This window comes from Procambarus clarkii, chromosome 34 (genome assembly GCF_040958095.1).
Source record: "Procambarus clarkii isolate CNS0578487 chromosome 34, FALCON_Pclarkii_2.0, whole genome shotgun sequence".
Taxonomy (NCBI): domain Eukaryota; kingdom Metazoa; phylum Arthropoda; class Malacostraca; order Decapoda; family Cambaridae; genus Procambarus; species Procambarus clarkii.
Genome location: NC_091183.1, coordinates 38,762,850 through 38,786,568, shown reverse-complemented (window position 1 = coordinate 38,786,568; position 23,719 = coordinate 38,762,850). Strand labels below are relative to the sequence as shown.

Genomic DNA, 23,719 nt, shown 5'->3' with positions numbered 1-23,719 from the left:
TAAATGTTGTTTTCCTTTCCGTTTTGCTGTTCAATGCCCAGATTTTATAAGTTTACGTTATACGTGTATTTCTAGGAAATACGAGACGCGATTTTGAGCGCGCTTTTGAATATGTAAATTTTACAAGATGAAATAACAATGTGAGGGTTTGATGGAACCAGCAGGTGTGTGCTGGACCGTGAACCAGCGTCCTGGGTCACCACAGGTGTGTGCTGGACCGTGAACCAGCGTCCTGGGTCACCACAGGTGTGTGCTGGACCGTGAACCAGCGTCCTGGGTCACCACAGGTGTGTGCTGGACCGTGAACCAGCGTCCAGGGTCACCACAGGTGTGTGCTGGACCGTGAACCAGCGTCCTGGGTCACCACAGGTGTGTACTGGACCGTGAAGCAGCGTCCTGGGTCACCACAGGTGTGTGCTGGACCGTGAACCAGCGTCCTGGGTCACCACAGGTGTGTACTGGACCGTGAACCAGCGTCCTGGGTCACCACAGGTGTGTGCTGGACCGTGAACCAGCGTCCTGGGTCACCGCAGGTGTGTGCTGGACCGTGAACCAGCGTCCTGGGTCACCACAGGTGTGTGCTGGACCGTGAACCAGCGTCCTGGGTCACCACAGGTGTGTGCTGGACCGTGAACCAGCGTCCTGGGTCACCACAGGTGTGGGCTGGACCGTGAACCAGCGTCCTGGGTCACCACAGGTGTGTGCTGGACCGTGAACCAGCGTCCTGGGTCACCACAGGTGTGTGCTGGACCGTGAACCAGCGTCCTGGGTCACCGCAGGTGTGTGCTAGACCGTGAACCAGTGTCCTGGGTCACCACAGGTGTGCCCCGGGGTCCTGAGGTACGCAGCGTGTCCGGGGGAACCCAGGACGCTGGCTCCATCCAGCTGCCTTACTCCAAAAACATTTTCTCACGTAAATGTTATATCCTCTAACGTGGTTAGAGGATTAACGTGTGTGCAGCACGTGTGAGTGTACACACATCACGTGTCTGCAGGCACCAGTGTACGAGGTTAGTGTACGAAGGGGGAGCGAGCATGGCGCGTGAATGCTGCCACTGTTGTTCCTCTCCATCTCCTGTGTTTACCTATAAACAAACACTGAAACACTACACCCGGATGCCGCTGCACCAGGTATACACCCCCCCCTCAGGTATACTGGGAGTAAACTACTACCAGGACGAGGAAGTCACACAAGGGGTGGGACCAGGACGAGGGGACCACGTGGACACAGAACAGTGAATGGGTGACAAAATAGAGGACGCGGTGTAGACAAATTCCATTCACGGATTACAATGTAAATACTAGACCATTCATGGAGGTAACAATTCATCCCGCCGCCTCATTAATGGATGAACAGGAACATAAGAACATAAGAACAAAGGTAACTGCAGAAGGCCTATTGGCCCATACGAGGCAGCTCCTATCTCTAACCACCCAATCCCACTCATATACTTGTCCAACCCGCGCTTGAAACAATCGAGGGACCCCACATCCACCACGTTACGCGGCAATTGGTTCCACAAATCAACAACCCTGTTACTGAACCAGTATTTAGCCAAGTCTTTCCTAAATCTAATCTTTTCTAAATCTAATCTTTTCTAAATCTAATACTATTCCTAAAGAACATAAGAGCTACACCTGGCTCTTCGGAAGCACACACAGACAGGTGTGTACACACAATTTGGAAGACAGGGAAATTATGAAGTGCGTCTAGCACCGGAAGGACAGGGAAGGCGGGGGGGGGGGGGGTAGATGGAAGAGGGAGGGAAGACGGAGGGAGGGAAGGAGAAGGGAGGGAAGATGGAGCTAGGGAAGGGAACTCCGGCAGGTGCACACACCTTGGGGTCATAACTCTGGCCCTCGGCGACGGCGATGTTTTACTGCTATTTGCTTTCCGTCCTCCCATACCTCACCCCTCCCCTCCCCTTACCTCACCCCTCACCACACCTTACCTCACCCCTCACCACACCTCACCCCTTCACCATTACCCAGTTCCTCACACACGGAACTGGGTAATGCTGGAGGTTCCTGGCGGCAAGGACCGACCAGCAAGCTGCACCACACCCCCTTGGAATATGGGTCTTCAAAAGGAGAAGTTTTGAACTTCTTATTTGAGAAGTTTCGTGTATCTTATTTGCTTCGACAAGCAAATAAGATACACGAAGGAGAGAACCGCCGGCTAACCTTCATGACGGCCATGTCCGGACACAAGCGCGCCACACAACATTGTCCAGACACTTCACAATCATCGAATCCGCATTCATTCTCTATTTCGCAGCCCCGACGCTCATCACTCTCCTAGAGAAGCACAACACTGGACACTGGGCGAAATGGAGCCAAATGGACGAAAACTCAAAATCTATACCTGTGGAAGGGGTGTATGTGCGAGGTGTGTGGAAGGGGGGTGGAGTGTAGAAGAGGGATGTGTGTGGAAGGGGTGGGGTGGTAGGGTGGAGTGCGACAGGTGGGTGCCAGGTAGTAGGGGAGACTGGCGCCACCTGGCGCCACCTGCCACACACTACACCTTGTCTACAATATCACCAACATGATCTACACTGCTGGGTCCACCCACCTAGACATGCGTGACCCTTTCAGCACTCGATTTGCAACTCCGTGCAAAATGCAACTGTTTTGCCCAGGCAGAAACGTGCGAACAAAAGGAACCGACCCAACCTCGCGAGACCGACGGGTACAAAACGTCTATATTACGCTGCTTTATTTGTGGCTAATTCGATTTTTTTACAAATTGGTCCATTTCGTAAAAAAATACGGCGTAAGGTAAGTGAAGGAGGGAGAAGGGATAGAAGGAGTGGGAGAGGGAGTAGGGATAGAAGAGAGAGATGGAGAAGGGATAGAAGAAGGAGAAGGGGGGTGGGAGTAAGAGCGGATGGAAGGAATGAAGAAGGGACAGAATAAAGGGAGGGGGAGATGGGATAGGAAGGGATGGGGAGGGGTAGGATGTGCCTGGATGCAGCCCGTGGACACAACTATTGCAGTTATGGACTCACCTTGCCTTTATCTTTCCCTCCCCCCTCCCCCCCTCCCTCCAGGGCGTGGTCGATAGCGTGCACACACACGCACTCACTCCATATCCCAAGACACCTTCAGCTGGAAACATTGCCACAAGCAACTTAGTGGACAGACTGCACTTTTATCGACTGCCAGAGAGCCTTTGATACAGTACCCCCAGTTGACAGCACTAGGCCAGCCCGTTCTCGCCACCTGCCACTCCGTAAAAAAGGCAACTGTTTTGCCTTTTTTTTTTTACGGAGCGGCTGGTTAATGCAGCAAGCCACCATGTCCTGCTTGTGTGGCAATTATTGTGGATATCCCGCCTACATTCCCAGAAAGTTGGGAGCTGCTGGAGATACTAGTACAGTATCTAGTACTAGTATAAGGGTACTAGTACTGTTGGTACTACTAGTACTGTTGGTACTAGTACCCTTGGTGAGTTTACTCTGACACAGTGTGGCGGTGGAACTCCTTTGGTTTCAGTGGCTGTGACCTTACCTGAGGCCAGGGAGCAGCGCCCGGTACCACCTCAGTCATGCCAATGTAATCTTTTAGAGCGATAGGAGAGGAGATTCTCCGAGCCCTGTACACGTATGTGAGACTCAATCTTCAGTATGCAGCCATAGTGTCCAAAGGTCGACGATGAGCATGATGCAAGAACCCAAATGATTACCATCTGAGTTCTCCGTAAACAAATGCAGCTGTTTAGCCTCACCAGAAACATACGAACCCAAGCAACCCCCCTAACCTATCGCAGTCGATGAGTCACAATAACGTGGCTGATGATTTGATGACCAAACCACACACTAGAAAGTGAAGGGACGACGACGTTTCGGTCCGTCCTGGACTATCGACTTGACAATGGTCCAAGATGGACCGAAACGACGTCGTCTCATCTTCTGGTGAGTGGTTTGGTCCTCATTACTGTGCTTTAATGTGTACTAATAAGCCGCATTTCTAACGTATTAATCAATTCTGTAGGAAATATGGCGCATTAGGTGAGAGGAGACAGGCTGCTGACCTCTACGACTATCAAGAAGTACACATAGTGAACAAAGAAGTGAGGTCAAGAGGATTAAGAAGGGATACGGTCGGGGAAGCAAATCTTGCAAGAAGGCGTCCAGATGAGTCACAAAGATGCTGGGATGAACTTCCTCAGTAAACCGCCGGCGAATAAATGGTATGGATACACCGAGTATCAAAAGTTAATTCAATAGTTCGAGCCTTGATGGAGTGGCCCACCCTGGCATGTGACCAAGCAGACTGTGGGGGTTCGCCAGGCTGGCTGCGACTCACCCAACGTCGCCACCACTGTCACTTGCATTCCCAAATGAATTTTGGGGTTCGGTTCCTGAGCCTAATGTTGGTTTACCACTACCGCCCACAGGATGAGTATGGGGAGGGGGGGTCCACTACCACCCACAGGATCTTCTTAAGGTTATCTTGAGATGATTTCGGGGCTTTAGTGTCCCCGCGACCCGGTCCTCGACTAGGCCTCCACCCCCAGGAAGCAGCCCGTGACAGCTGACTAACACCCAGGTACCTATTTTACTGCTAGGTAACAGGGCCATAGGATGAAAGAAACTCTGCCCATTGTTTCTCGCCGGCGCCCGGGATCGAACCCGGGACCACATAATCACAAGTCCAGCGTGCTGTCCGCTCGGCTCCCCCGGTCGGGTATAGAGATGGGTATAGGGGTATAGAATGGGTATGGGGGTTCACTACCGCCCACATGCGGTAGTGGACACGTCATCAGTTGATTGACAGTTGAGAGGCGGGACCAAAGAAACAAGCTCAACCCCCGCAAGTACAATTAGGTGAGAACAGGACGGTCCGTCTAATTACCCAAAGCTTCCTAGCATTACGCAAGTAAAGAAGAAATATGATATATGCCATATAAATATATGCCACAAAACAGTGTGGCAATATGAAAAGAAAAAAGTATGACAGTCCATTGAAATAAAATATGCGGGCCCAGGAGCTGAAGGCCGAATTACGCAAGATGAATTAGCTTAATACTTACAACAGGAAGGCGAGGTCCAAGAGCTAGCTCTCGCTCCACGCAGCACACAAGCACTACGAACACCAAGGGGGGAGACTAAAGCTCTGGGGCCAGATTCACGAAGCAGTTACGCAAGCACTTACGAACATGTACATCTTTTCTCAAAATTTGGCGGCTTTGTTTACAATTATTAAACAGTTAATGAGCTCGGAAGCACCAGGAGGCTGTTTATAACAGTAACAGAGTATTGGGAGGTTTTCATATTTGTAAACTATTTTATAACTATAACCAAACCCGTCAAAGATTGAGGAAAGATGTACACGTTCGTAAGTACTTGCGTAACTGCTTCGTGAATCTGGCCCCCCCTGTCCCCCAGCCCTGGTACACTCAGCCAGGTAACACACAGAGATCACAATAACGTGATGCATCAAATGAACAAATCCACAAGGGATTTGCTCAGTCGATTAAGGCAGTGTCTGGGATGCTCCCGGACGCAGGTTCGAATCCTCGTCACGGCCCTTGTGGATTTGTTCAGCCAGGTAAGCACAACCAGGTAAGCACCACCACTGTCAACAGGAGGTTGACATTATAGCAGTAACGGCACACACATCACCGCGCCTGTCACCGGTGCTCAGGCAATGTTGTGATGCTTCCTTCCCCCTCTCCCCCCCCCCACCAGCCTCCAGTGATCGATCAACCCAACCACACTCCTCCTTCCTTACACAGTCAGTAGTTTCAAAGCGTTATATGACAAAGAGTGCTGGGTAGACTGGACACCACGAGCGTAACTCTCATCCTGTAACTACACTTAGGTAATTACACCACATGCAGGCGATGAGTCACAATAACGTGGCTAAAGTAAGTTGACCAGACCACACACTAGAAGGTGAAGGGACGACACACACACACACACACTAATGTGTGTGTGTGTGTGTCGTGTGTAATCGTGTGTAATGTGTCTAATTACACACACGCGCATGCGCCTCTTATTCCTGGTATATATAATGAGTATATTCTCCGAGCGGGATAAACAAAGAATGGGAGAATGCCAAGAAGAGCTGGAGAGACTGCAAGTATGGCCTAGTAAGTGGAGTTTAATGTAGATATGTGCTGGGACAGAGGGCCAGATATTACGGAACCAGTGAGAGGGAAGCTCTCCTGGAGTCACGGGAAGGGGATCAGTCTCCTGAAGCACATATCAACCGGATATCATCAGCAGCATATGCAAGGTCAAATGACATAAGAACTGTATACTATATATAAACAAATTCTGAAACACGTTGAGCACTGTTGATTTATCTCTCGTCGACAAGTCTATATATAAACCCTGTATCCGATATATGATATATAAGAAGAAAAACAAGAGACCTGATCACCATATACAAAATATTCACGGAAAATTAACAGGATGGAACACACGGGGATTTTGGCAGTCTCCGTGGCGAAGTGGAAATACACTCGCCTGGCGTTTAGCAAGAGCTTTGGCCTGGGTTCGAATCCTTTCCGGGGAGGATTTACTTGGCGCCAGTCCTTAACTGTAGCCTCTGTTCACCCAGCAGTGAATGGGTACCTGGTTGTTAAACGATTTGGCGGGTCGTATTCCGGGGGAAATTAGGATTAAGAACCTGCCCAAAACGCTACGCGTGCTAGTGGCCTTACAAGAATGTAACAACTCTTGTATATATAAATAAATACAAAATCTAAGTACTCGGCCGAGCGGACAGCACGCTAGACTTGTGATCCTGTGGTCCTGGGTTCGATCCCAGGCGCCGCCGAGAAACAATGGGCAAAGTTTCTTTTACCCTATGTCTCTGTTACCTAGCAGTAAAATAGGTACCTGGGTGTTAGTCAGCTGTCACGGGTTGCTTCCTGGGGGTGGAGGCCTGATCGAGGACCGGGCCGCGGGGACACTAAAGCCCCGAAATCATCTCAACATAACCTCAAGAACTCACTTGATGAACCAAAAGGACGTTACACAATAGCCAATCAGTGTCAATTGTAAAGAATTTGATTGAACAAAAGGGTGACGTGGTAGATGCAAAGTCCACAGATAATTTCAAGTGTAGATATGACAGAAGAAGCTCAAAATGCTTAGGAAACTGTCGATGGAATGTTGATAGGCGGGAACCAGGAGCTAAAACTTTTGGGTACATGAAAGAACTCGACTCTGCAAGCCCAACTTAGAGAGTAGACATCGCATCACGCCTATCCTACAAGACATCAATCACACTAGGTCTATCCTACAAGACATCACACTAGGTCTATCCTACAAGACATCACACTAGGCCTATCATACAAGACATCACACTAGGCCTATCCTACAAGACACCAATCTAGGCCAATCCTCCAAAGTCAATGTAAACCGCATAACATCTACAGTGTGTTGAATATTATGAAACATTAAGACCGCCTTCACGGGAGCGCGCACGCACACACACACACACGCACACACACACACACACACACACACACACACACACACACACACACACACACACACACACACACACACACACACACAGAGGAGGGCCTCACGGCTGATTGGACAGCGGTCGAGAGTCGAAGTCCTACAGGAACAAATGGGCAGAGTTTCTTTCACCCTAATGCCCCCTGTTCACCTAGCAGTAAATAGGTATCTGGGAGTTAGACAGCTGCTATAGGCTGCTTCCTGTGTGTGTGTGGTAGAGAAATATATATATAGTAGATATAACAGAGAAAACTAGATTGGTTAGAAAGGCGGGGGGGTCCAAGAGCTAATAGATTGTGGTGACAAATAGTAAGTCCACACGTATAAGACTTATATATAAGTCTTACAGACGTATAAGAGAAGGAAGGCTTCCCCGTATCTGAGTACATAAGTTTACCCACAGAGCTCCCGGCCATTAAACAGTTGCCGCGCGCCGTCATCTAGACCACAAATACCCCCGCCAACTGAACCCATATAAAGCCTCTACTGAAATAATAACACGCAAGGTAAACACACTGACGCCTGCGTGCAGGTGTAACACACACCAGACACCAACACATACACTGGACGTACAGTACAATACAATACAATACAACAGAGGCTCCCTAGCACCCCTGGAGCCTAGCCTCCCCCCCCCCTCTCAGCCTTTTCCTCTGATAGTGATAACGCCACGAGCACCAACCAACCTTCACGCCTCTCACCATCACACCTCTCTTGCTGTAAACTGCCACTAAGATAATACTCAGTCAAGCTGGAACCGGTTACAAGTTTTCAGGAGTTGGTATTATAAATACAAGAGTGGTTATACCAGGCTATATGCCAACCGTCCCTTTCCCCCCCTATTTTGATTCCTGGCGTGTGAGAACATTGCACCTTATCTTAAAAACGACTATAATTTAACTCTGCGAGCAAATATAATCCACGGGAGACATCTCCCGTCACGCAGGGTGCAGTCGCACCTCCACAGATCTCCAGTATCAGCTCTTGATACTGGTAATGGCTCAAAAGGGCCACCACTTACGGGCTATCCATGCCCGTGCCATCTTTTGCGTGGCTTAATCTTCATCAATCATCAATCAAATATAATCCACATCAATCACTCGATCAGTGGAGTTAAATATAATTGGCTGTGAACAGTAGAGGGATGGGTACTACTCTCACCTTTGAGGGGGGCTTCATAAACGTAGACGTCTGACGAACGTCTTATAAACGTAAACATTTCACCCAACATTGAGTTATCACTACACCAGATGCCTTTGATAGTGTTCTCAATTGCGTCGTACAGTTGATGTGCTCATCCTTTGGTTGGTCAGTGTGGTTGAGACTAGCACTGGATGGGTGACCTTGCCAACAGTTTCACCCTTGTCTAGGGGAAATAATAAAGGAATTGTGCTAGAGAGAGAGAGAGAGAGAGAGAGAGAGAGAGAGAGAGAGAGAGAGAGAGAGAGAGAGAGAGAGAGAGAGAGAGAGAGAGAGAGAGAGAGAGAGAGAGAGAGAGAGAGAGAGAGAATCAGACAGACAGACACAGACACAGGCAGACAGACAGACACAGGCAGACAGACAGACACAGGCAGACAGACAGACAGATAGACACAGACAGACAGCGTAAAGCCAATACCTGGACCAAGCAGAGCGGCAGCAAGCGAGGCGGCAACACAGAGGTGAGTGAAACTTGTCCCTTTTGATGGGGCTGGTTACTGCCTGAACTTTTACCCCGGTAAATGTTACGGGGTGACAGTTTTCCCAACCAGATCAGTCACAACGAACGAGGTCGGCGGGCACGAGGGAAACTGGGAGAGGGAAAGGAGAATGAGAGGGGGAGGGAGGGAGAGAGAGAGAAAGGGAGGGAGAGCGGAAGGAAGTGCATGCAGGCGACAGTTAGGTGGTCTTGACTAAGGTGAATGATCGTTGAACTGAGCCACTAGAGAGAATATATATATTACACCTCGGAGTAGTGAAGCAGTTGCAGCCAATGTTGCTTCCTGAAGGATTATTGCAGCCTAACAACACTAATTCACAAACACGTGTTTACTAGTTAATAAAGTAACGCGAAATGATAACGTTTAATGGATTTTTTTTTATACCAGTACTTTTGAAGTTGATAATTTAACACCACACACACATGACTCAGTGAATGTGAGTCACCGGCCACACATATGACTCCACCTGGTACTTCCTCCAGCACTCCCCCCCCTTCAACACACACACACACAGCCATGACAACAAAGGTTTTTTGTCAGCATAGTGAGGGGGAAGGCTTAAATAACCCCCTCTTCCACCCAACCTCTCACACGATGATAGAAGTGTTTGGGGAGACATGATTACTACATACAAAATGATCACTGAAACAGACGAGCGTGGGTGCTGCGTGAACAAGGGAACATAGCCCCCCTTCACCACTACTGTAGCCCCCCCCTTCACCACTACTGTAGCCCCCCCTTCACCACTACTGTAGCCCCCCCCTTCACCACTACTGTAGCCCCCTTCACCACTACTGTAGCCCCCTTCACCACTACTGTAGCCCCCCCTTCACCACTACTGTAGCCCCCTTCACCACTACTGTAGCCCCCTTCACCACTACTGTAGCCCCCCCTTCACCACTACTGTAGCCCCCTTCACCACTACTGTAGCCCCCCTCCCTTCACCACTACTGTAGCCCCCTTCACCACTACTGTAGCCCCCTTCACCACTACTGTAGCCCCCAGTATACACAATGGCCACCACCTCACTTCCTGGCTACAGTGACTCACATCAAGCACGATACCTGGCGCCCTGTATGACGTCACGGGGGGACCTCTGCCCCCCCCCCCCCCCCATCAACCCTCCCCCCTTCAGCAACCCTCTTGATCGCCACTCGTCCCCGTGATTGTCTTCACCCTTTTCCTCTGTATACATCTCCCATATCATCCCCTAATCAATCTTACCTTCCCCCATCAAACTTACCTTCCACGTGAGTCTTAACTTCCTCATCAATCTTATCTTTCCTTCCTGGCCAATTGACCCTCTCTCCTGTATCTCCCTACTCTTATCAACACCCCGCTTTCAGGTCACGCTTATCATTACCACCCTGCTCTTGCCTCTTTGTATCACCTTTCCCCTTTATCAGCATCCGCCCTTTTTCCCTTCATCACAATCGCCCTCTCTCTCACTCCCTTTATCACATACACATTTCCTCTTGATCACAACCACAATACTTTTATTACAATCCCCGTTTAAAAGAATCACACCCCTCCCTCTTTGTCCCAATCCCCCTTCCCTTCCCTTCCCTACCCTTCCCTTCCCCCATGCCAGCTTCCCCCCCTCCCCCTCACCCACTCCCAGTGGGTAAGCCCAGCATGTCACTCACACAGGTAAAGGTTGCCCTGGTGACCCATAACCTCTGAAATTCAGGCGAGGGCGACTGGAGGGAGAATATTATCGTCCTCCCGCTCCCACTGTTCTTGTTTCTACTCCCCCACACAAACATCATGGTTTATACACATGCATAGACAGGCGAACATCTGGGAATATACACAAGCAATCAAAGCCAAACGACATTGTATATATTCACAAACATCAAGCAATCAAAGCCAAACATCATTGTACATTCACAAACATCAAACAAATGCAAACATCAAAGGTATATACACAAACATCAAAGGTATATATACACAAGCAAAGAGAGAAGCAAACATTAAGTCATCCGCATAAACAAGACAAGCAAGCATCAATTTATACACACAGACAAGCGGCAAGATATACACACAAACCAACCAAAATATATACACACCAACAGACAAATAAGAAAGTATAACAAATTCCAGAGAAACATCGACCCAGACAGACAGACGCAAAGCTCAGGATCTCATTAATATTCAACTCAGTTGGGTTATGATTCCACGTTCAAAATGCGAAGCGAAATTGTCAAGCCTTGTTTTTAAACATGTAAAAACTGGGCCCGTTTTAGGCTACATTTGCAACGAAATGGTTTAAAAGATGACAATTTATAACTATAACTTAGTCAAGAGTGGAGAATCAGGAACGAGATCCGATTGTGTTTTGTTGCGGCCACTCAAATATTTTTTCTAAGTACAGAGGAATCCTCAGTATGTTTGTGGTTTTTATATATTTTATGACAGTGATACAATAATAATAATAATAATAATAATAACCTTGGGTTGTAAAGTTCCAAGAATGAATAATACTGAAATAAATACAGAGCAAGCCACCATGATCGAGGAGAGATATACAGGTTTCGTAAGTGGACACGTAAATGTTTGACGAAACGTTTCGCCCTGGATCCTATCAAGTGGTGTCCGAAACGTTTTGACTTTTCTCTCTTTACATATGTGGCTGGATTATTAAAATATATAATACATATTGTACTTGATAAAACGGAAGGTAACAATGATTCAAAGTGACGTTCTGTTTAACACGTTTTTATTACGTTAGTTTGGAAGTTGTTTAAATAAACAGTGAATGGTATATAGATGTTAATAAGTATTTATTAACTAATTAACAATAAAAAAAACTCCAAACTTCGCCACTTGGACCGTCATGGGATCGAACGCCGACCTGCATGAAGCGAGCTCATCCTTCTACCGACCAAGCCAAGTAATTGAAAAGTCACATGCGAGATCATCGCGTCTGACACGTGTCCCTAAGAGTCATGGGCACATAAATCAACTTTTTCAACGGCGTGGGGTTGGCAGGCGTGCTGCGACTAGAGGCGCCAGGAGCCGCGCATGTTGACGGAGCCGGGCTTACCTCTACTTTTATATCTGCCGACGATTTGATATAACAGTGGTTGACTGATTTTCATACCCACACAATAAACAAAATTTAAAGACAAATTCACGATGCAATATAGATAAATATAAAAAGAGAGGAAAGAGAATGAGGAAAGAAAATGTGTGTAAATAAATTTATCGTCGGACTAGGAGGCATAGCAGGAACTGAAACAAACCGTACTCCTAATAGCACGTCGCATTTTGACGTATACTTCACCTAAGGCCAAAAACCGTCGTACTATAAAATGGCAGCAGCTCGCGAAATTGACAATGTCCCATTTTCTGTTCCTGGGTCCTCTGGCAGGTTAGGATAAGGCACTTTAGTCCGACAGTTTCTTGACGTCGGGAAGGCTAGCGAGAACAGGCTGCTCTCTAAAGATAAAGGGCATAAATAATGGACCTCTAACGGTGTTCAGGGGAGAACTTGATAAACACCCCCGCCCCCCCTAGGATACTTGATCAACCGGGCTATGATTCACACCTCAGACATCGAGTAGCTGCTTATAACACCCTGGTTATCCAAACCACAAACCAGGAGGCCTGGTCAGAGACCGGGCCGCGGGGACGTTGATCCCCCGGCACCACTAACACAGCCAAAAAATAAAGAAAATAAAAAGTACAGCATAAATATTACATTACATGATGCAATTATACGATGAAGCTCATATAATTAACTGGAAAACCTTGTTATATACATTACTTGTAATACTGGACACAGCGTGGGTGTGGAGCAGCATTAATTGAAACGGGCTGGGTGTTGCTATGACACCCGAGGGGAAATGGGTGTGTGCTGCTGTAGGTTTGAGGGGTGCGTGTAAGGGGAAAGATGCATTTAAGGGAAGAGGGTTGTAGGTGTGTGAGATGAGGAGTTTTATGAGGTTTTACCTCCAATATAGGATACCAGTTCATTGGACAAATTCCTCCCTGATATGAGGAGGCTTGTGTTGGCGGGGAGATGAGGGAGGGCGGGGTATTTGCGTGGGTGTAGGTGTGAGGATGACACTGTGAGGGTGGGATGTGGGTGTGAGGGTGGGGTGAGGGTGGGGTGAGGGAGGGGTGAGATGTGGGTAGACAGACCCCATCGATCCAGCAGGCACAGTTGCCACACACTACCACTCTTCACAAAACGTTTGTATCACTCTAAGACTTAGTCTTGCAAAATCTTTCCGGCAAAATCTTTCACATCATTCATAAGAAATACACTGCAACTCTATGCTAAAAGATAAGCAATATTACTAAGACATCATCAATAATGTTAAATATAATATTTTTATTGTGACAAAATAATCGTATAAAATATTAATTAATTCAATTGCGAAACTATAAAACCCAATCCAATAACAAATAATCTAAAAAAAAAATTACTTTGCTCTGGTACCCAAAATATAAAAAATAGAATATTATTTATTAATACAAATATTTCTAAAATATTATTAGTTTATTAAAAGCAATATCGAAATTATATTCACTCCAGTAAACACTATTGTCCAGACGAGGCGTTGTTGAACTAGCCAACAATGTCCAAGGGGAATGTAGAGACAAATTTTGAGTATATATATATATATATATATATTGGTAGCAGCCTTTCTTGTAAACATATGTTGTTAAATACGATCGAAAAAGTAAGATTAAATGACTGGATGTAAATGTAAATGATGATGGTAGTGATGATGACGATGATAATAATGATGACGATGATAATAATGATGGCGATGATAATAATGATGACAATGATTATGATGATGACGATCAGCAATCATTATGACAATGCTAATGAATGAAGGTAACGTTGTCAATGGTTTCGACTGTTTACTAATAATATTACATTGACTAAGGATACAAACGCCTGTAGAAGACACATTGGCAATACAGACAGATACACACACACACACACACACACACACACACACACACACACACACACACACACACACACACACACACACACACACACACACACACACACACACATTCACACACATGTACAAGGATAAAATAACAAGCATGTAAACAGAGACAGTTGGGTCAGATCAGGTATCATTAAGGCTGCTGAAGGAGGCCACAAAGATACTCTGTTATCCGCTGATAATTATTTTCAATAACATTTTCTAGACTGAAGAACTATGTAAATCTTGGAAAATACGTATGTTGTTTCAATATTCATGAAAAGTCGGCGACATAAAGCACTAAACATTTAATTTCGCTTCGTCTGCAAATATGGACTTTTTTTTTTTTTTACTGTGACACTGTTCTGAACGATAGACAAGTGTCACTAACATTTGTAGTTTGCAAAATACTGAAAAAGGTTATCAAGAAGAGAACGATAGAAGCCAAGGAAAACTTTGTAATGATGGAACAACATGGGTTTAGAAGAGAGAAATCATTTGTGACAAACCTGGTTCTAAACTAGGCTCACCAAGATACAGCAAGAGAAGCAGGCTGGGTAAAACTGCATTTTCCAAGTCTAGCAGAAAGCATTTGATACTATTCATCATAAAAAGCTAGTCTTAAAGATGAAGAATCAAACTGGGATAACTTGTATGATATAAAACAGGATAATGGAGTTGCTCACAGGAAACATATGGTCACAGATCAGAAAAAAGTCCATATTTTCAGACGAAGCAAAACTAATGAAGTAAAAATACAAGAGAGCTGATGCATGCTGCAGAAAGATATTGACGAATTACAGGAGATGGCAGACAAATAACTTAAAATTCAATCCAAACACGTGTAAGGTAATGAAGTAAGGAAAAGTGATAGAAGACCTGAAGGGATTTGCACCATAGGTGAAAGCAAATACATCGTTTAGAGAAAGAATTATAGTCGTTCCTATCACTAATACAGGAGGTGCATGCACATTAACAGGATAACTTGATTGTATATGGAAGGCTGGCAAAGATAAGAATCTAAATAAGGACTTGCCAATGCAATTTATAAAGCCGACGGTAAGTGGATACTTGAATACGCACCACTGTTTGAACGCAGCCACGACAACACGACCAGAGATATGAACGCATTACCTACTCGAGTCGTCAGACAGTTAAATTAAGATACAGACATCATGGTTGAAACTAAAACGCTTGAAGATATGCGAGTTTATCACTCACATGATCACCACTTTTATAATATATTGATGAACTGGAGAGAACTTCTGTTCTAGCATCTCAAATGCATTTTAGAAAACCGAAAATGAAGGTCCAGTAGGCTAGAGATGGTCCAAAGAAGGAGACTGGGTAAAAGGGTGAGTGTATTGACATGTCCATGATCCAGTAACTGCAATATAGACAAGACAGCATACTGAGACATTGAGAGGTAATGTCCTAGCAAGCCTACAACAACAATTCTTGTTAGGGCTGAGGAAAACATCTTACTGCAAAATCAGAGTAAAAATATAGCAATGAGGCTACCGACAGTTGGAGACAATCGAGACAACTCTTAATAGAACATTGCATTTTGACGTATACTCTACCTAAGGCCAAATAATTTCGTACTAGAAAATGGTAGCGGCTCACGACATTTACATAATGTTCCGTTTTCTATTTTGGGTCCTCTGGCAGGTTAAAATAACGGCACTTTAGTACGAAAGTTTCTTGACGTTTGGGAAATCTTGGGAGGACGGGCTGATATCTCATCCATGCAGGGCAAGTCCAGTAGAGGCTATGAACTGATGGGATATCCTCGGTTTTGGCTGGCGTGTAGCATTCGCATGAATCTACATACGGTACAAATCTAATATATGCGTGAATGTGTATGTTGTCTAAGTGTATGTATGATAATGTCAATGTCACTTTGGTTCTTGAAATTTCCCGACAAGTGGACTAGACCAGGATGAGCCCTTAGGGAAAATGTTAAATTGCTAGCCAGTCTAATTAATCAGGGCTGAGATTGTCTTAATTAATCCCCACGGCAGCCTTCGGGGAAAGAATCTGAAGATACTACTCTCCATAAAAGCATCACTATCCCTTCCTTCACTCCTTACCTAGTGAGTGTTTGCTTGGGTTCTGGAAAGTGGGCACACACACACACACACACACACACACACACACACACACACACACACACACACACACACACACACACACACACACACACACACACACACACACACACACAAGGGAATTGACAGGGTAGACAAGGATGGATTATTTAACACGGGTGGTACACGCACAAGGGGACACAGGTGGAAGTTGAGTACCACCCAAATGAGCCACAGAGACATTAGAAAGAACTTTTTCAGTGTCAGAGAAGTTAGTAAATGGAATGCACTAGGAAGTGATGTTTTTGGAAGCTGACTTCATACACAGTTTTAAATGTAGATATGAAGGAACTCGAGCTCAGGAATCTGTACACCAGTAGATTGACAGATGAGAGGCGGGACCAAAGAGCCAAAGCTCAACCCCCGCAAGAACAACTAGGTGAATATACACACACGTTCTCTTCCGCGAGCAGTGGTAGATGGTTGGAACAAGTGAGAAGGCGGTGGATGCCAAAACTGTCAGTGGTTTCAAAATGTCTTATGATAAAGCGTACCGGGAAGACGGGACACAATGACCGTAGCTCTCATCCTGTAACTAACTTAGGTGATTACACACACACACACACACACACACACATCGTGTAAACTTGACCTCCAGGTTACCTTTCCCCCCTGGAGTGGTCAAACACTGGTCAAGAAGACGACTGTTGAGCACAGAGTTAACCACTAGCCACCCTTCCCTTCCTCCCTCCCAGCCTCATTCTTCTCTCTCCCTCGCACATTCGTAAACTCCCACACAATTTGCATATAAATAATTTCATTACCTGGTGATGTACCTGACTTAATGTAAACTGTGTCAACAAAATCATTCACACGCCCTCCGTCACTATGTGATGGAGTGTGAAAAGATACTTGAGTTCAAAGACAACTGTATAACAAATGTTCAAGAAATGTGTAGATATTTCATTCAAAATTAACTACTACGAGGCATTTTAGCCAAATATCCCCAGTTTGCTAACTGTAGGTAGTTAATGTGGGTGACTAACCTTTTCACTGCAGCCCCCTGGTTGGGGGGCGGTATGCAGGATAAATATCAATTAGATCTCACTAGCTCTCCACATATGTAACTTAGCTTGGAGACTGTACTTGTGGTTGGTCTCGAACCTATTGCTGATGTAACACTATACATAAAATTTTGTAACTAGCTCATCAAGAATGTAACTTGCTTAGCTAAATGAATTTTGGAGCTCAGTCCCTGAGCCCATTATGTACCTCTGTAACCCATTTCACTATCTCTCACAGAATGATTATGGGGGTTGCATAATAAATGAACTAAACTAATAATAAAATGGGTTACAACAATCACACCATTAAGCGTTTATATTGAATATTCTTTGATCATGGAAATACTGATAATTTTGGGAGAAATTTACCAGGATTTTTTTTAACTCGTCCTTCATCACATCTTTCTTTCTCAAATTTAGTGACTTAATGTGAGGCTTGTGGTTGCATCTGTACAGCAGCTTGGACAGTCGTCTCTGTGCATTTATCAAAGCCACTCTCATGTCATCCTCAACATTTAGCCCGTTCTTTGCTCTTATTTTAATGAGTTGAAAATCCAGTCCCATTGTGACTGGTGGAAGCAAATAGAAGCACAATTGATACGACTGATGCAATTCAGATCAGAATTGAGTCAGCAATTTTTGTATCAACAGATCACGTGCTCGGGAGTCGTTCTGCAGATCCAAGAAGTTCTCAAAGTAATCATCAAAAGAAGGCGCCAAGCCGGGAAGACTTATATTGGAAGTGCTGAATAGATCTAGGGAAACAGAGAACTGGTTTCGTACCAGAATTGCCTCCTCTCCTGCAAGCTCTGGAAAGTACCGTTAATATTCCTGTCTAGGGATTCAAGGTGTCCAGTAATCTCCTCCTTCAGGATCTCAGCTAGTTCATCTTCAGATTTCCCTACCACACTGTACAGTTTTTCAAACATGGCAGTATTTCCAAGATTGACTTGCCGACCCCATTTTTTCTGTTTGGTACATAAGCCTGAAGACTTTGTGTGTGTTTCCTTTCACTGAAGCTTTCTGGTTCAGTTTATTCGCCTGATCAAAATAATCTGCTGAGTAAGTAACGCGTTTCTTCCAAACTTCATCATCAAGGTGAGCCAGGAGGGAATGTGCCTTTTCACTTCCAGAAACAACATGATTTCATTTTGCAGCTCCAAGACACGAATGATATTATTTCCTTTTGACAAGCACCTATCAGCAGTGTAGAAGAAAGAAAAGAACCTTGTGATCAGAGTTCATATCTTTGCAGAGTTACTTAAACAGACGGGCACCAACTTTGATGTAATTCACGATTTTGATCAGAGAATCTGGCACCTCCTGCAGAGGGGGCTGGAAGAGCATATCGGTCGATCATGCACTAAGTGCCCTTGCTTGAGGAGCAAGTTCTTTCACTTTCGTCCGGTAACTCGACTTTGACCTTTGAGCTGCTGCTCCATCTGTACAAACCTCGTGGAAGTTTTTATCACTATAGTCCCTCAGTCCTAAAAGAGTGCAAATCTTCTCCACAGTATCTTCAGCCTTTGTAGTTGTTTCAAGTGCACAACAAAATAGGAATTCTTCTTTGGTGTCATCTGAATGAATATGCCACGAAAGCAAACAACTGAATATACTTCACTAAAACAAACAACTGAATATACTTCACTGAAACAAACAAACTCATTATACTTCACTGAAACAAACAACTGAATATACTTCACTAAAACAAACAACTGAATATACTTCAATAAAACAACTGAATATACTTCAAAACAACTGAATATACTTCAATAAAACAACTGAATATACTTCAAAACAACTGAATATACTTCAATAAAACAACTGAATATACTTCAATAAAACAACTGAATATACTTTACTGAAACAAACAACTGAATATACTCCACGACCATAACCATGTCGATATTATTGCACAAGGCTGTAATGTCCTCCTTCTATATCTTCTATTCCTCTCTCTTCTCTTTCCTTTACCCCCCCCCCCCCCTTGCCTTCTCTGCCTGTGCCCTCTGCACTATCTCAAATCCGCAAAAACTACACAAACCTTGAAAAACACTTTAAAAAGAGGACAAATCCCCGAGGTAGTGCGGCCAGCATGCGAGCGCGTCACGTGGTCTCGGGCTAGGCCTCGCTACAACACACAAGCCTAGCTCGATATCGCGTTTTACGCACCGGATTTTCTCTAGCAGCCACGGGTTTCCTGTGAGGCGGAGCAACAGCAACCTGCCACCGACAGTTGGCTTTGTTTACAACCCAGCACCCAGAGCCTCCCCCATATCCCAGTAAACACCACTCCTAAAACCTGGGAATACGGTGCTTAAATGCACGCGGTCTGCTCGGTTGGGTGGCTTTGTTTGGGGACGGTTTTTGAGCGCTCTGTTGCCGAGGGTAGGTGTCATGCTTGCTGGTGCTGGTGAGGTTTTTGTTGCGATGTTCCCTTTCTTGGTGGCGGAAGTGTTGGTGGAGTGGGGAAGAAAGGTGGAGAGAGGGAGGAGAGGGGAGATCTTGGGGAAAATGTTGGGGAAGGTTGAAGTGGGAAGATAGGGAAACAGATGAGATGGGGGGAAGGAGAGAGACCCGGGTGTAGCCGGGTACCGTCCCCTAGTACACAATAAAACAATCTAGTCAATATATATAGAGATCCCGCACCTGAGCCGACCTTCAGGCTACTTGTAGGCTATTATACCTATGCAACACCATTGCATTTCTGTGTAACATCACTATTTCTTGGCAACAAAATGTTACTGTATTAGTATTCAATACCGTTGTACTGCTGTATTACTGTATCAGTGTATTGTGGAGCAACACCAATATATTGCTGTATTATTGAACAACACCATTGTATTATCGGACAAAACCATCACTTTGTTTTATCATGCGGTGTCACTGTATTGTTGTATTTCATCTATTCTGGGCAACATGATCGCAAGAGCTAATGAGATATTTAACTCTGACGTCATAACTTGGGGGAATAGGCATCTTAGTCGATAAGATCGTCTGAATGTGTGTGACGTCAGCACAAGATATTATTTTTGTTAGTGCTCACCGGAGATCCTTATCTTTTTAATAATAATTATCAGGAGGTATGAGGGGAGGATAGGAGCTGGGAGAGAAGGAAAGGTACCTAACCACTTGAACCGTTGGGGATCGAACGCAGACCTACGGGAAGCGAGGCGTCGTAGTACCGTCCAGTCCAAGTGGTTAGACCCTAATCTGTATAATCTCATTTGAATATAAACCAACAGAGTATTTGTTCATGTAGACTTTAGTTCATATTTCCCAGACTAGGTAACTAATTTAAGGCAGCGTTCGTTGGGCAGCCAAGGTTTTGTGGGTGAAACCTTCGTACTTACATAGTGGGACTAGAGCCAATGAAAGAGATACAGTATGAGTGTACTTCCCTAATTGAACATGAAGGGGTTGAGCTTCAGACACTCTCTCTCAATTTCTTTATTATTTGACTTTATTTATTATTCCTTTATTATTGCCCTTACTCTTCTGTCTTCCAGTGTCTTGAAGTGCATTTCACGCAGCCTTTCCTCGTAACTCATGCCTCTTAGTTCTGGGACTAGCCTAGTGACATATCTCTGAACCTTTTATGGGTGTGTATGGGTGTGTGTGTGTGTGTGTGTGTGTGTGTGTGTGTGTGTGTGTGTGTGTGTGTGTGTGTGTGTGTGTGTGTGTGTGTGTGTGTGTCTTGAGGTGTTTTATTGTTAAACCTGAGTTTATGACTGTACTAATTATTGTTTGAAACACCTCGTGTAACTCATTTCGCTTAGGCCTATTCCTAACACTCGCACTAAATAAGTGCTTTCAACCTTGCCCCATAAATCCATTGATTTTTTAATTTGAACCTCTCTCCAACAAAGCCACTCAAACCCAACAAAACAATTCCCACATCCACCCCCAGCCCGGTGGAAGGGCGCGGGTGGAGGAGGGGTAAGGTTGGTGAAATGGGGCGGTGGAATGAGGGTGGTGGTGGAATAGAGGGGAATGGGGTGGTGGAATGAGGGTGGTTGGGCCAATGACCACAGCGCCACGTAATTAGGTCAAGGTGGGGAACGTTTGATTACTGGTCCCTTGAAACGTTGGCAGCAGCAACACCACCCTGGACCACACTCACCATTCTGGACCACACTCACCATTCTGGACCACCCTCATCACCCTGGCCCACCCTCACCACCCTGGACCACCATCACCACCATGGACCACCCTCACCATCCTGGACCACCCTTACCGCCCTCACCACTCTGGACCACCCTCACCATCCTGGACCACCCTCACCACTCTGGCATACCCTCACCACCCTGGACCACCCTGGACCACCCTCACCACTCTGGCATACCCTCACCACCCTGGACCACCCTGGACCACCCTCACCACCCTGGACCACCCTCACCACTCTGGCATACCCTCACCACCCTGGACCACCCTCACCACCCTGGATCACCCTCACCACTCTGGCATACCCTCACCACCCTGGACCACCCTCACCACCCTGGACCACCCTCACCACTCTGGACCACCCTCACCACCCTGGACCACACTCACCACCCTGAACCACCCTGGACCACCCTCACCACCCTCAGAACCCTGGACCACCCTGGACCACCCTCACCACTCGGGACCACCCTCACCACCCTGGACCACACTCACCACTCTGGACCACCCTCACCACTCTGGACCACCCTCACCACCATGGACCACCCTCTCCACTCTGGACCACCCTCACCACCCTGGACCACCCTCACCACTCTGGACCACCCTCACCACCCTGGACTACCCTCACCACTCTGGACCATCCTCACCACACTGGACCACCCTCACCACCCTGGACTACCCTCACCACTCTGGACCATCCTCACCACACTGGACCACCCTCACCACTCTGGACCATCCTCACCACACTGGACCACCCTCACTACCCTGGACCACCCTCACCACTCTGGACCATCCTCACCACACTGGACCACCCTCACCACCCTGGACTGCCCTCACCACTCTGGACCACCCTCACCACTCTGGACCACCCTCACCACCCTGGACTACCCTCACCACTCTGGACCATCCTCACCACACTGGACCACCCTCACCACCCTGGACTACCCTCACCACTCTGGACCACCCTCTCCACTCTGGACCACCCTCACCACTCTGGACCACCCTGGACCACCCTCACCACTCTGGACCACCCTCACCACTCTGGACCATCCTCACCACACTGGACCACCCTCACCACCCTGGACTACCCTCACCACCCTGAACCACCCTCACCACTCTGGACCACCCTCACCACCCTGGACCACCCTCACCACCCTGGACCACCCTCACCACCCTGGACCACCCTCACCACTCTGGACCACCCTCACCACCCTGGACCACCCTCACCACTCTGGACCACCCTCACCACCCTGGACCACCCTCACCACCCTGGACCACCCTCACCACTCTGGACCACCCTCACCTCTCTGGACCACCCTCACCACCCTGGACCACCCTCACAACCCTGGACCACCCTCACCACCCTGGACCACCCTCACCTCTCTGGACCACCCTCACCACCCTGGACCACCCTCACCAGCCTGGACCACCCTCACCACCCTGGACCACCCTGGGCCACCCTGGACCACCCTGGACCACCCTCACCACCCTGGACCACCCTCACCACCACCTATAGCTTCATCATCTAAGCACTAACCTCAAATAACCTCAGTATCACTAAATATATTAAAAATGTTCCGATTATAATACATGAAATGCTTTCAATTCCCGTTCAGACTATATAAGTTGGACTGAACGCAAACATATTTGAATATATGATGTGATTTGATGTTTGTGGAGACATAATTGACGTGATAATATCACTGACAGGTTACTCAAGAGATACGGGCATACGAATTTTTGATGAACTAAGATAAAACTTAAGTCTATCTTCTATGTCGTGTACTCACCTAATCAAGATCTAGTGGTGGTAGAGAGGTTAGAAATCTTTGAATATGTCAGAGCAAGCAAAGATAAATATCCTGGTCCCAGGTGCCAGGGGGGGAGGGGGGGGAATGCGCCACAACAACACCCACTACAACAGTTCAACTTCAACTGAGGTGCGTGTGGTGGTGGTGGTGCTGAGGCTGTACGCGCGTGTGTTCGTTCGCCTTGGTTCAAGCGCAAGCCTTGCCGACCTTCGATTGGTCCGCTGGCTTATGACGTCACGAAGGCGCCTGCTAGCGCCTATGATTGGCTAGACTACTGGTGACGTTTCACCAAAGGTCTGCTCCGAGTGGACGCGCATCTGACGTCATTCAGCATCATTTCACTTAGGCCCATCTGTCACCGAGATCCCCATGAGTTGCTAGCTAGTGTTTATCCAGTATTACACTAAACGTTACGATTGCATTAAAGTATTTAAGTAAAATATTTAAATAGAATACA

General features: G+C 46.5%; 1 protein-coding gene across 2 annotated transcripts in view; it reads right to left on the bottom strand.

Moving 5' to 3' along the window:
• Positions 1-23,390, bottom strand: part of LOC123762078 (CYFIP-related Rac1 interactor B) — a 47,199-nt gene extending 23,809 nt beyond the window's left edge. Inside the window, exon 1 of one of the 2 annotated variants that reach the window (XM_045748358.2) lies at positions 23,242-23,390. The gene's annotated coding sequence lies outside the window, so the exon portion shown is untranslated. Of the gene's footprint in view, positions 1-19,334; positions 19,426-23,241 lie in introns of those variants that run through there. The other variant, XM_069335884.1, reaches the window with a different exon arrangement.
• Between the last annotated feature and the right edge of the window lie 329 nt (positions 23,391-23,719).